This window comes from Ornithorhynchus anatinus, chromosome 10 (genome assembly GCF_004115215.2).
Source record: "Ornithorhynchus anatinus isolate Pmale09 chromosome 10, mOrnAna1.pri.v4, whole genome shotgun sequence".
In the NCBI taxonomy this organism is placed as follows: Eukaryota; Metazoa; Chordata; class Mammalia; order Monotremata; family Ornithorhynchidae; genus Ornithorhynchus; species Ornithorhynchus anatinus.
In genome coordinates this window covers 44,618,592-44,633,004 of record NC_041737.1, presented here as the reverse complement: position 1 = coordinate 44,633,004, position 14,413 = coordinate 44,618,592, and positions in this window count along the sequence as shown.

Sequence of the window (14,413 nt, the reverse complement as noted above, 5' to 3'; positions counted from 1 at the left end):
ATGGACTATTAGGCGGTAACATGGCAGGAGTTGTCCTAGCTGAGAGGTTCCTGTGTTAATTTGTTTTCACATGGATCAATCACAGTAGATTTCAAAGAAGAGTAGATCTGATACTCAATTTCAATCTTAACATGGGTGTGTAATGTGACACTACTTTCCATACATGGAAAGACTTATCTAGCTGCAATTCAGACAAGACCCACTAAAAATTTGGTAAGCATGAGTGCCACTCCATCCATGCCATTAGAAAAATCCCAAAAAAGCACTAGAGAATTTTGCCTTCCTAAAAGAGCAGCTGATAGAAATTTGGTGGTAAGTGATGTTTATTTCTGAACTGTCTGGAATATGTGAGAAAGGTACCATGAATGCAAGTCCCTCAGAAAGAAAAGAGGAGGTCAGGAAAGAAAAAAAAATCAAATAGAAAACAAGACTGCTTGAAGGCAAAAAAAAAGAAAAGGTGAAAGGTTCTTCTGAGAGAGAGAGAGAGAGAGAGAGATAGCTTCCACTGGGCCAGCAGTAATAATCCCATCTCCAAATATTTCTGCTTTTATCCATCTGGTGAGTCTGCATGCCTCTGAGTCAGAGTTTGTTTTACACTATTATTATGGTATTTGTCAAGTGCCTATGTGCCAAGCACTGTTTTAAGCATCAGGGTAAATGCCAGATCATCAGGTCAGGCACAGTCTCTATCCCACTCAGAGCTCTCATTCTGAGGGGAGATTTGTATTATACAGCAAAGCCCTCAATCAACAAGCATAAAAAGAGAAACAGAGTGCAAATTCAGTTGTAGACTAGGTTAAGACATCATGAAGACACACAATTCAAGTTCTTGGAAACACTTGGTCCTTTCTAGAAAAAATAAGTAGCCTCTCCTACAGTCAGGCACTGGACATAGACAATTCCCAATCTAGGATTGGGAATCCTAGAAGCAGCGGAGAAGCAGCGTGGCTCAGTGGAAAGAGCACGGGCTTTGGAGTCAGGGTTCATGAGTTCGAATCCCAGCTCTGCCACTTGTCAGCTGTGTGACTGTGGGCAAGTCACTTCACTTCTCTTTGCCTCAGTTCCCTCATCTGTAAAATGGGGATGAAGACTGTGAGCCCCACGTGGGACAACCTGATTCCCCTATGTCTACCCCAGCGCTTAGAACAGTGCTCGGCACATAGTAAGCGCTTAACAAATACCAACATTATTATTATTATTATTAGGATCTGTTTTGGGTGGTAGATCTCATAGTGAATACTTCCCAGTTCCATGATACAGGTGTGCCAGGTGGCAGGTGCCATTTGGGATAAGAATCTGGCATGGTTTTACAGTTCACCAAAATGTTAATTACACTTGATCCTGAAACATCAATTTAACTGCAGTTTTTTTAACATGGCTGTAAAACTCCTTTTCCTTCTGGAGTGCTGGTACTAAGAGGTTATGTGGAAGTTTGACAGTAATGGGAGAAATGGGAGAAGGCAGATTAGCAATCTGTGGCCTGTAAATTCATCTCTAGACTATGTTTGTTGTGGGCAGGGAATGCATACATCAACTCTATTATATTGTACTCTCCCAAGTGCTCTGGGCACAGTAAGTACTCAATAAATGCCATTTATTGACTAAACAGAAAGAAGAGGGGATACTGGAAGCACTGGGGTAGAGGAAGGTGAGAACAAGAGATAGATGAACCTCTCCTTTTTCACCTAGTGACAGCCATGGTCTGTCCAAAGAGAGTTTGGACTTAAGATTCAGTAATTCCCCTACATAGCCCAACCAGGGAACCTCAAACTTGGAATATACACATGATTGATAGACTGCATTTCTAGCTCTAGCAACAACTGTGTCTGCACCCCAAGTGCACCACCCACCCCCAAGTAACTCCCATCTCTGTTTCCTGGACCACCATCCCAGATCACCTTGCCACCCTCTTCCAACCACCCCTATGTCCCCTAGGGCTGCCAGGGTTGTAACCAGAGATGTACCAGAGATGTTCTAGGCACAGAACATGTTCACATTTCCCATCCCCTAAACCTCAGGTTAATCTAGGCATTTAAACGTATTTCCACGATCCAAACAAGGGGATCAAACTAGGACAGAGGGCTGGAACTGAAAAAAAATCAATAAAAATTGGAGATGTTTGTTCAAAACAAGGACAAATAGGTTTCTTAGAGGCTCTTTTTCTTTTCTGATTATCCCTGGCTGTGACCAAAGATCCCACCCATCCAATGCCCTGTGCAAGAACAGGTTATACTCTACCCAGACTGGGAAAATACTCATGGGGAGCTTAGATAATTTCCTCTGGGCAAAAAATGGGATGAAGACTTTACATACCTTGTTCTTTTAAGGCACTGAGTTTTCTCTTTTCTCCAACTATCTTCCCATTTCATTTATGGCAACAGCAGGGAGTTGGGGCATTGGGGGATGGAGTGGTTCTGATCTAGAACTCCAGGATTCCCTAGAGAACTTAAGGCAGGACTTTGATTGTTCTATTTATGAACTTGCTTGAACTCTGGGAGAGAGCTGAGCATGGGTCTGGGAGTCAGAGGACCCGGGTTCTAATCCTGGCTCTATAACATATCTGCTGCGTGATCTTGGGTAAGTGGCTTAACTTGTGTATGCCTCAGTTACCCCACCTATAAAATAGGGATTAAAACTGTGAGCCCCATGTGGGACAGGGACTGTGTCTAACCTGATTATCTTGTATCTACCCTAGCACTTAGTACAGTGCAAGGCTCATAGTAAGCACTTAACCAACACCATTAAAAGAAGAAGTTTTGTATCTAGAAGGTGAGACAGACTCTAAAATAAAGTTAGGGAATACAGAGCATAAGGATATGTTCTCTAAGGTGCTATGGGTGGAGTATCCAAGTTCTTAAAGGGTACATACCCAAGTGCATAAGCAATACAAAGGGGAGGGCAAATAAAGTGGGGAAATAAAGGATTAATTTGGAAGGACCTCCTGGAGGAGATGTAATTTTAGTAGGGCTTTGAAAATTTATCAACTCTATTATCCTAGTGATATAGGGAGTTAGTAAAATGGGGCATAGAGGGCCAATATGGTTGGTAAACATTAATGAATGAAAATGCTGGGGCCTTAGAGTATTCTAGAGGCATCAAGATTATTTTGAATTAATTGCATAGACACAAGGAGTCCTAGAAAAATGGCCTTCTCTCCAGATCCTTTTCTGGTGCCCTCAACTAATAAAATCACAAGGATTCCAATCTGTCAGTTTCAAAAGGGACCAAAAAACAGAGGTATACACTGTCAGGGCAATGCTGAAGAAACTTGTCAAGAGCTGCAATATTGCCGTTATCACAACTTGGAGGCCATACAGTTCATAGGAAGTCCATACAGTTATTTAAAAATGAATCATCATTAAACCAGGGTGACTTCTCCCACTCTATCTTAAGAATTAATTTGCAACCACTGTTATGTTGAAGGGAAGATGGGAGAGAGAGACTAATAGTTGTATAAGAAAGACCAGCCAAAGTTCAGGGAAACAAGACATAACCAAAAAAAACCTTGCTAGTTTGGGACTTCTGTTTTCTGGATCTAGACCTAAAGGAAATGAACATTGCAATCTGGTGTTGTTCACAAAAATGTGGTATTGAGGATGTGCATATTAGACCATCTGCTCAATGATGCCAATTGGAATAGAACTGCAAAATCTATGGAAGAAACATCTGCAGTGCATCTATTCTGCCACCAATAACACACAAAAGTGCCGAAGGAAACAATAAGGTGGTGTATGTAGGTTTTGATGGCAAATACAGTGCAATATAAAGTTCTGAAGAAACAAGTTCTTGGGAAAAGAAAAACCTCCCTCAGCCATTATAAACCAACTGAATTACACAAACTCCATGCTAAATCTGCAACATTGGGCTTGAAGATGGATTCATTCCTGGTGAGGAGATGGGATCAGAGGGGTGGGTCTGGATACAAATTGGGTCAAGAAACCAGATGTCTCATGCAATGACTGTGAAGAAGCTGAAGGAGGAGGGCAAAGCATCTGCTAAATGAGGATTCAATATGTGTTCTCCCTCTTAGTTGAGTACCTTGTGGGAACTGATTATCTTGTATCTACTCCAGTGCTTAACATAATGCTTGGCAGGTAGTAAGTGCTTAACAAATACCACAATTATTATAAGGTAGCTAAAGGAACAGAAACTGTGTTTAGCAACATCCTGGATGTTTGAGCAGCCCTATTTAGAAATGTATTGCTCCTCCCAAATAGTGAAGTGAAATAGAAAAGATGTCCCTAAAACCTCTTAGAAAGAACAGAAGCCCAACAATGGAAACTGTCTGTGTGCACGCTGTGTTGTCAACACAGTGGTTTTACTTTTACTTTTACCTTTTCAGCTACATATGCCCTCAGAGGTGAAGTTCAGCATCAGTGGCATCCCTGAGCAAGAAAGACCACTAAACATCAATCTGTGACCTTCGGACACTTGATATTTGCCTCACCCCCAACTCCATAGCACTTAAGTGCATATTTATAAATTATGTATTAAAAACACTTATTTATTCATATGAAAGTCTGTCTCCACCTCTAGACTGTGAGCTCATAATGGGCAGGGAATGTTTCTGCTAATTCACTTATATTTTACTCTCCCAAGCATTTAGTACTTGATATTTAAGTGCTTTGCACATAGTAAGCACTCAATAATTGATTGATTGATTAAACTGCATATGCTAATTCTTTTAATAGCTGAGGATTTACATCATCTATGTTTCACAAATGTTTGACTGTGTCACCTAAGAGAGTTCTAGGAGTCACCTGAGATCAAGAAACTGAATTTGGCAGCTCAGAATGAAAAGAGCTATGTTCTTCTGAAATGAAGGGGTAGAAAAACAAAGTTCATAAGTCAGAAAATCAAAGAAAAGAACACTATGGAGACTGATCAAGTTGAAGAGGCAATCAATCATGTCACAAAAAGAGAACAAAGGATGCAATGTGCAGAAAGGGCTCTTAGGATGGGTAAAAAGGTCGGAGTGGGGCAAGGCAATAATGAATTTCAGTCGCATGCGATGGTGGAAAAGGTTCCTTTCTCTGTTAGTACTGATCCATGGGACAGAATGGGGGATGGGCTTATGTTGTCCTTCCCAGATTTATCATTAAGTAGCTCCGAATGCTGACTCATTGTTTCCTGCTGTTTTCCTCATTTATTAAATGGAATGGAATACTTATTTTTCCCCACTGACCCCCTCAAGGAACAGGTTTTTATAAAATAGAATAAAAATCCTTCCTTAAATTGGGTCATTTTAAGTGGTCTTTATTTAGCTGTGGGGAAATAGTGGTTTCTTTTCAGTAAGTTTAGTCACTAGATGAATTACCTTCCATGCCAGGTTCTATGCCTAAGTACTCCCTCCCTCTCAAACTGCCTCAAGAATTGGAAATAAAGAAATTACTAATCCTGTCTGGACACCTTCAATTTATAGAGTATGAGTTCTCAGAGTGCAATATGATGCCCATATTGGGGTATTTTCTCTCTATTCCCGCTACACAGAGAGGGGAGAAGATTCCTTGATGGGTTGCCTATTTCCCTGCCTGGAGGCAAGCATGCAACGGAGTTGATACTTTAAAATGATTTCCTTTTTCTCCTCCATCCTACCCCCATCAAATGGTGCTACTGTTGTCATCCTCATGGCATCAAGGAAGTGGCAGAAGAGGAATGGAGAAAGAGGGGACTCAATCCAACAGATTCACAAACCTTTGCCATTGTCTAGCCCATCAGGAAACTAAATATATAGTGAGTCTTTAATTTTCCTCCAAAGATTTCATGACCGTCATATGACTTTAGAAGGTATTTCCATAATCTTCTCTCACCAGCATCTTCAGATGAGTGCTCTGGTAGTACTAGACCAAGATATTTTTTAGATCTCCATGGAGGGGAGGAGTGTGCATTTCTAAATACAACAATTATTTCTAATAGCCCCAATTGCAAGTTTGAGAAGATGTCCCAATTCCTTATATATAAAAAAAAATTCTGTCTAAATTAAATGTAAATTGTGTTTTTCATAGTCCCAATGACATTTGTGCATCTGGAAGTCTCGTTTGAAGTCTTATGGTAATCTGTCTTTTTCAGGGAATTAGTAATTATCATCCAGTTAAATTAGATGATGAAGAAGATTCCCTGAAGGATTTTTCTCATAAGCTCTCCAAATCAAACTTTAGCATCACACATGCACTCAAAGGTCCAATGACATTTTCTTTAGAATTAACTCCAGACTTCAGGGTCTCATTTAAAATTAAGTGTATCTGATCTATCTTGTATCCACATATCAGGTACATTAGTGGAAACATTCTCATTGAGGAAAACAAAGTATGTACATTTAGGCTTCATAATAAATCTCAATTTTGTAAGCATAAACCATGTCCCCTTTTAGATTATTTAAAAAGAAATTAATCCAAAATTGGTCCTAACCAATTGGTCCTTGGAGGCTTTCCACTATTTATACTTCTCTAGTTTGAGAGTGAGAAATATTTTCCTCTATAGAAATCCTTCTGCCTTTCCCAATGAATAAATTTTGTCTACATTCTCACTGATCCTAAATTTAATAATGTATTATATTAATTTACCAGATATAGAAATGAGAATGACCCAACTATAATTCCAGGATCACCTCTGAAACTCCTAGACTTCTGTTCAGTGGCTTTTGAAGGGCTAGGTCATAGATTCCTGGTTCATCCTAACTCTTAGGGAAGTTGAAAAAGTCCTTGTCAACATGATGTAACTAGTTAATCAATTGGATCACAAACATTCTGCCCCTCTGACCTGTCCATCTGCTCCAAAAAATAATTTGGAAGTGGGAATTTCTAAATTTTCCTGATTAAAATTTTCATTGCTGTGGAATAAATACCTTGCTGTCTTTTGCCCTTATTGTAGCAATTGAAGCTTCTGAGACATACAAAATTGGGTACTTAATTATCACTGGAAGTCTTCAAGGCAATAGCTTAAAATAAAAAGTTTTTTCATGCATGTGTGTTTGCTCGTGGAGGGGTCATTTCTAGTTAAAATTTGCAAGCCATTTGCATCACCTGGCAGCTTCATCTTTTCTGCACTCTTTTCCTTTAAGTACTTTGCCCTTCTCTGAATAATCTGATCTGTCAATGTGGCCTTAACATTTTCAGATTACTTTGCCCTAATTATTCCAAGGACATGCAAATTCACAATAAACAAAAATACAACTCTTAATCTTTCCTGTCAGTTTTCTACTGTCTCCATTTCTAACAATGAAAGGTTGAATATCAAGGCAGGCTATTCCTTTAAATAGTGATAAATTAATTAAAAAAAACAAAACAAAACAAAAACAGTCTCATCTTTCCTTCTCATTTAGTGTCAGATCATCCCAATTCTGGCAGCTAAGGTTAAAAGAAAGTGACCCTCTGGACATTTTAAAATTAATTTTGTGTTTGTCCATCAGCAGAATGCATTCTTACCTCTTTTCCATAATGTAATCCTCTCACTGGTACTCTGCATTTCTTTGAACTTTCATCATCCTTTCTCTGCTCTCTCCTCATAGAAGATAATTAGGCTTCAGAAGATAGATGATGTTGCTGTCAGGAAAAGAAGTCTTTCCAGATGCTCCTCTTGCTTTCTATAGCTCTCCAGAAATTTCCTCTCACTTGCTTTCTCTATCTTCTGCTTTGCTTTATTCCTTCGCCTCTTTGCTGTCTTATTTGTCCCTTTGGGCCTATCCGTAATGGCAGCTACATCAACAATTGTCCTTTCCTCAGCAGCTCCCTACTCTAAAATGTCAGGAGCTGATATTTTTTCACCTTTACATCAAAGCTAAAATTCACGTGACACATGTTTTGCCTTCAGAATGGCCAAATCTCTTGCCGCAATCCACAGAATGGAATTATCCATGCATCTTTGCTTGGGAAAAACTTGTTTGGGAAGGGACTCTTTTACATGGGTGGTCATATAAGAGTTCTCAGTCAAGTTTAATCAGGGATTTATCTGACCTAGAAATGGGCACCTGCTCACATATTGCGAGCTTGCATCGTTATCACAACAAATATGGAGTTTTCCCAACACGTCTCTGCCAATTCTAGGTGTCCCTGCATTAAGCCAAACAATGAAGTTGGGAACAAACATTGGAGGTTTATGGTAGCACAATTTTACATTAGTTATGTTGATGTATGGCAGATATTCTACTCTTGATGGAACAAAGGACCCTGTTCACATGATCCTCCATGTTTCCAGAAAGAGATGTCATGACCTTCAGTGATGACTTCTGGGTTCAGTTTCACGGTACTCTGGAAGGTCACCACTACTGAATTCACTTTTTTCAATGGTATTTGTTAAGTGCTTACTATGTTCCAGGCACTGTACTAAGCACTAGGATAGATCAATCAATCAAGGATATTTGAGTGCTTACTATGTGCAGGGCACTGTACTAGGCACTTGGGAGAGTACAATAATTCCGCCCTTTCCTCTCCATCCAAACTGCTACCGTGCTGGTACAAGCTCTCATAATATCCCAACTGGATTATTGTAATAGCCTCCTCTCTGATCTCCCTTCCTCCTGTCTCTCCCCACTCCAGTCTATTCTTCATTCTGCTGCCCAGATCATTTTCTCACAGAAATGCTCTGGGCATGTTACTCCCCTCCTCAAAAACCTACAGCGGTTGCCTATCAACCTCCATATGAAACAAAAACTCCTCACTTTTGGCTTCAAAGGTCTCCATCACCTTGTCCCCTCCTACCTCATCTCCCTTCTCTCTTTCTACTGTCCACTCCATACACTCTGCTCCTCTGCTGTTCACCTCCTCACGGTCCCCCGTTCACGCCTGTCCCGCTGTCGACCTCTGGCCCACGTCCTACCGCTGTCCTGGAATGTCCCTCCCTCTTCACATCTGCCAAACTAACTCTCTTCCCCTCTTCAAAGAGAGCTCCTGAGACCTACTGAGAGCTCCACCTCCTCCAGGAGGCCTTCCCAGACTGATTCCCCCTTTCCCTCTGCTCCTCCTCCCCTCCCAATTCCCCCCACCCATTCTTTCCCTCAGCACTGTGCATATTTGTGTATATTATTTATTACTCTATTTTTTTTAATGATGTGTATATCTCTATTATTCTATTTATCTTAATGACATCTGTGCCAGACTGCTTGTTTTATTTTGTTCTGCTTTGCTGTCTGTCTCCCCCGTTTAGACTGTGAGCCCATTATTGGGCAGGATTGTCTCTATCTGTTGCCAAATTGTACATTCCAAGCGCTTAGTACAGTACCCGGCACATAGTAAGCACTCAATAAATACTATTGAATGAATGAATATAGTGCAACAGAGTTAGCAGATACATTCCCTGCCTATAAGGAGCTTACACTCTAGAGGGGAGACAAACATTAATATAAATAATTTATAATATATAAAAGATATGTACATAAGGGCTGTGGAGTTGAGGGTGGGGCAAATAGCAAGTGCCCAAAGGTCACATATCCAAGTGAATAGATGACCCAGAAGGGAGAGGGAGCTGGGGAAAAGTTAATCAGTTTGGCCTCAATTCCTGTCCCACATAGGGCTCACAGTCTTAATCAACATTTTAAAGATGAGGCAATTGAGGCACAGAGAAGTTGTGACTTGCCCAAGGTCACACAGCAGACAAACTGAAGAGCCTGGATTAGAACTAAGATTTTCTGATTCCCACCCAGGCTTCTCCTGGCTTCTCAACCTTCCAAGGGTCTATTTGGTCAACCTCAAGCTGCACAATAAAAGCCGATCTTCATGAACCCCTTAAACTGTGAGCCCCATGTGGGACAGGGACCCCTCAACCTGATAATCGTGATCTACTCCAGCACTTAGTAAAGTGCTTGGCACATAGTAAACACTTTAAAACTACAAATATTACTATGAGTTTTCTACTTAAATCAACATAACTTTTTTATATAATTACTTTTTAACCTATTCTCACAGGTTATTAGGATAAGTTCAATATCACATGCTAATTCATTTTGAATTTTTTTAAAAAGAACACTAGTGATGACTGCCTACAATATGAACTTTTCTTTAATATTTTTACTAATTATTTAGTACTTAAGTTTCATCATCTACTCTAGCCGAGGCAGAGACTTGCCCGAGGACACTGAAATCTCTCTGCCAAGAGGCCACAAACCAGCACAGACCATCAGCCATAGCCAGGGACAAAGACCTCCCTGAGGACCTTAAGATACCTCTGCCAAACAGCTACAGTGTGAATGATTCCCAAAACTATACCTTTAGCCCTGATCTCTCTCCCTCTTTGCACTCTCACATTTCCTCCTGTCTTCAAGGCATCCCTACTTTGAAGTCCTGCTGACACCTCAAACTGAAAATGTCCAAAACAGAATGTTCTATCTTCACAACCAAACCCTGTCCTTCCCATGATTTTCCCATCACCTTGGACAACACCACGATCCTTCCTGTCTCACAAGCTTGTAACCTTGGCATTATTCTCAACTCTTTGCTCGCATTCAACCCACATATTTAATCTGTCACTAAATCCTGTCAGTTCAACCTTCACAGCATTGGTAAAATCTGCCCCTTATTCTCCATCTGAACTGCAATCACATTAATCCAAGCATGTTAATCCAACGTTATCCTGCCTTGATTACTGTATCAGCCTTCTTACTGACCCTCCTGCCTCTCTCCACTCTAGTCCATACTTCAATCTCCTGCCTGCATTATTTTTCTACAAAAAACTTTCTGTCCATGTTTTCCCATTCCTCAAGAGCCTTCAGTGGTTGCCCATCTGCCTCTACATCAAACAGAAACTCCTCCCCATTGGCTATAAAGCACTCAACCACCTCGCCCCCACTACCTTATGCCTCTGCTCTCCTACGACAACACAGCCCACTCACTTTGCTCCTCTAATACCAACCTACTTATTGTACCTCTATCATCTAACCACAAACCTCTCCTCCACATACTGCCTCTGGCCTGGAACAACTTCCCTCTTCATGTCTGACAGACAATGATTCTCCCTACCTTTAATGCCTTTTGAAGGCACATCTCTTCCAAGAGGCCTTCCCTAAGCCCTCATTTACTCTTTTCCCTTCTACTTCACCCTTGCACTTGGATTTGCTCCCTTTATTTTTTCCCTCCTTCAGCCCCACAGGACTTTTGTATACAACCATAATTTACTAATAGTCTTCCCCTCTAGACTTTAAGCTCACTGTGGGCAGGGAATGTGTCTGCCAACTGTGTTATATTGTTATATTGCACTCTCCCTAGCTCTTAGTGCAGTGCTCTGCACAGAGTAAGCACTCAAAATGATTACTTGATAACCAGCACATTGGGACTGTTCAAAAAACAAAAGAAAACCTTTCAAACAGTACCCTCTCCCTGTTTCCAGCGCTTAGAACAGTGCTCGGCACATAGTAAGCACTTAACAAATACCAACATTATTATTATCCCAAAGAGTTTTTAACAATCCTTATAATTCACAAGAGTAGGAACTACTAATTAACAACTTTCTCAATTGTTGCTATAGTAGGAGAACCAGGTCTGTACTCTTATAATATAAATCCAAACCACGACCCTTAAAATCCTGCTTAGAAGGTCTTCCTTTTAGATTATTTCAGCTCAGGAAGATGTGTATTTAAGTAAACATGAAACAGAAAGCACAGGAGGTATTTACACATGGCAAACCTGCTAACATTAATTCTGCAACTGAATACACATTTTCAAATTCACGATTTTCTTACAATCAGCAGATTTTTAATACATATGCATTGCCCAAGTTACTTAGTGAATCTTTTATTCTTACTGTATTTTACCCCTCAGAATTCCAGCTCTGCTTGTCTTGTTAAAAAACAGCACAGTAAAGATGAAATACACTGTAATTTGACATATGCATTCACCTTCCATCAAGAAAGGTATGTATGCTTCCTGCAGCTGGAAATGCCTGCTGTATTAATGTGACCCAACTGCAAAGTACCACAGCAGAACTGTGGTTTGGCTGCCTTTTGGCCAGTGTTTTTAGTAGGTCAAGAATATTTTTTCAATCTTTTAGGAAGATACTTAATTAGACTTGCATTTAAAAACCCAAAGTGACAGGAAGATGGTTGTCCAAGGAAGGGACAGTCAATATCCTCTTTGAACCAATCGGCTGCAGATGTCTGATAAGCTTTGCTCTTTGAATAGTGTGATTTGTAAGAACAAGACAAGTGATTCTGTTTCGGTGCAAATTCTGTTACGGGACTTTGAAAGGTAGGTCAAAGACCACAGGAAAATTCTCAGAAGAGAAATTGTTCATACTTCTGATATTCTTGGGGGCGAATCTGAGACTCATGTGGTTTCATTAATGAATTCTTGTAGGACGTAGTGATGTATCATATATGAAACTAAAATGACTTCTCTCTTTTCCTCCTGCCTTCAGGACATTCCTACTTGGATGTACTGCTGACACCTCAAATTTAACATGCCCAAAACAGAACTCCTTATCAACCTACCCACACCCTTGTTTCCTTGACTTTCCTGTCACTGTAAAGAGCATCTCCATCCTCCCTATCTTACAAGCCCATAACCTTGGCATTATCCTCAACTCATCATTCTCATTCAGCCTAGATTTTCAATCAAATCCAATCAGTTCAATCTTCACAACAACCTAAAATCTGCCCTTTCCTCTCCATTCAAGCACTCATCCTATCCTGCCTTTACTACTGCATCAACTTCCTTGCTGACCTCCTTGCCTCCTGTCTCTTACCACTTCAGTCCATACTTCATCCTACTTCCTGGATCATTTTTTTTTCAAAACCATTCAGTCCATGTTTCCCCAGTCAAGTACCTACAGAGGTTGCCCATCCACCTTCATATCAAACAAACTCCTTACGATTGGCTTTAAATCACTCAATCACCTTGCCCCCTCCTAATTTACCTTCTGATTTCCTACTACAATCCTGCCCTCTCACTTCGCTCCTCTAATGCTAATCTACTTAGTGTACCTCAATCTCATCTTTCTCACTGTTGACCTGTCCTCCACATCCTGCCTCTGGCCTGGAATGCCTTCCCTCTTCATATCTGCCAATCACTTTCTCTACCTTGAAAGCCTTATTAAAAGCTTATCTCCTCCAGGGGGCCTTCCCCAACTAAGCCCTCCTTTCCTCTACTCCCACTCCCTTCTTCACCCTTGCACTTGGATTTGCACTCTTTATTCACTCCTCCCTCAGCCCCACGCACTTATGTACAAATCCTTTATGTTAATGTCTGTCTCCTCCTCCATTCATTCATTCAATCATATTTGTTGAATGCTTACTATATGCAGAGCACTGTACTAAGGACTTGGAAAGTCCAATTCAGCAACAAAGAGAGACAATCCCTGCCCACAACAGGCTCACAGTCTAGAAGAGGGGAGTCAGACAACAAAACAAGTAAACAGGCACCAATATAAATAGAATTAGAGCTATATATACACACAACGGAACAAGTAAAAGACATTAATATAAATAGAATTATAGACATGTACATATATACACAAGTGCTATGGGGCAGGGAGGGGGTAGAGTAAAGGGAGCAAGTCGAGGTGATGTGGAATGGAGTGGGAGCTGAGGAAAAGGGGGCTTAGTCTGGGAAGGCCTCCTGGAGGAGGTGAGCTTTCATTAGGGTTTTGAAGCACAGTGGGGTGAGGGGTGGTGGCGCAGAGTGAGTGTCTGGTGGATTTGAGGAGGGAGGGTGTTCCAGGCCAGAGGTAGGATGTGGCCCAGGGGTCAACAGTGGGACAGGCTATATTGAGGCACAGTGAGAAGGTTAGCACCAGAAGAGTAGAGTGTGTGGGCTGGGATGTAGAAGGAGAGAAGGGAGGTGAGGTATGAACTGGCAAGATGTTGGAGAGCTTTGAATCCAATAGTGAGGAGTTTTTGTTTGATACAGAGGTTGAAAGGCGGCAACTGCTGGAGATTTTTGAGGGGGTGACATGCCCAGAACGTTTCTGTAGAAAGATAATCCGGGCAGCAGAGTGAGGTATAGACTGAAGTGGGGAAGAGACAGGAGGTTGGGATAACAGAAAGGATGTTGATGCAGTAATCCAGTCAGGATAGGATGAGTGATTGTACTAATGTGGTAGCAGTTTGGATGGAGAGGAAAAGGTGGATCTTGGTGATGTTGAGAAGATGAGACCGGCAGGTTTTAGTGACAGATTGGATGTGTAGGATGAATGGGATATTGGAGTCAAAGATGACACCAAGGTTGTGGGCTTGTGATATGGGGAGGATGGTAGTGTCGTCAACAGTAATGGGAAAATCAGGGAGAGGACAGGGTTTGGGAGGGAAGATAAGGAGCTCAGGCTTGGGCATGTTGAGTTTTAGGTGGCAGGAGGACATCCAGGTGGAGATGTCCTGAAGGCAGGAGATGTGAGCCTGGAGGGAGAGAGAGAGAACTGGGGAGGAGATATAGATTGGGGTATCATCCATGTAGAGATGATAGTTGAAGCCATGGGAGCGAATGACTTCACC